The following is a 601-nucleotide window of genomic DNA, read 5'->3' as shown; positions in this document are numbered from 1 at the left end:
AGTTCTTTCCTATGAGTTACAATTTCTCGGTTGAACAGACGCGTAATCCACAGCAAGCAGAGCCTTGACACAATATTCCAATGTTATGAATGAAATCATGGCAGAAAGAGGATGATATTTTCACCACAGAATGAAGAGTGAATGATTGTGCATCCTTTTTTTATCCCATGCTTTCGTTATGCATTGGGAATTTGAAACGATCCTTTGAACATTAATGACTAAGCTTTTAAATGGCAAGAAGAAATTGTCGTAAATGAGAGGCGAAAGGAGACAGTACCTTTAAGAGTCTGCAAATACTGAAATTAACGAATAGCAGTATTTGTTTGCCGTAACCTTACTTAACTAGTGTTAAATCAACGTGAAAATTTTAACAAAGTTGCATTTACTTCAGATGGTTACACAATTATGCGTTTTATTTGTATGCCGTTTATATCTTTGTCTAAAGAAAAATCGTGAATAAGGTTGTCAAATAGATTGTCAGTTCGTCATTGCACAAAATTAGATGAAACCTTATTATGTTCACGTGTAAGCAATATACGGAAGATGATTTGATTAATCCATAAATATTTGTATTTTTTAACAATTACCTATTAAAATTTAA

The 601-nt window shown here is 32.4% G+C and overlaps 1 protein-coding gene across 1 annotated transcript in view; it reads left to right on the top strand.

Annotated features, from left to right (window-relative positions):
• Window positions 1-315, top strand: part of LOC107461432 (nuclear pore complex protein NUP160) — an 8456-nt gene extending 8141 nt beyond the window's left edge. The window contains exon 23 of the mRNA XM_052253283.1: window positions 39-315. The gene's annotated coding sequence lies outside the window, so the exon portion shown is untranslated. The remainder of the gene's footprint in view (window positions 1-38) is intronic.
• Window positions 316-601: the final 286 nt, after the last annotated feature.

The sequence above is a fragment of the Arachis duranensis genome, chromosome 8 (genome assembly GCF_000817695.3).
Source record: "Arachis duranensis cultivar V14167 chromosome 8, aradu.V14167.gnm2.J7QH, whole genome shotgun sequence".
NCBI classification, from domain to species: Eukaryota; Viridiplantae; Streptophyta; class Magnoliopsida; order Fabales; family Fabaceae; genus Arachis; species Arachis duranensis.
This window is presented reverse-complemented; position numbering and strand designations above follow the sequence as displayed.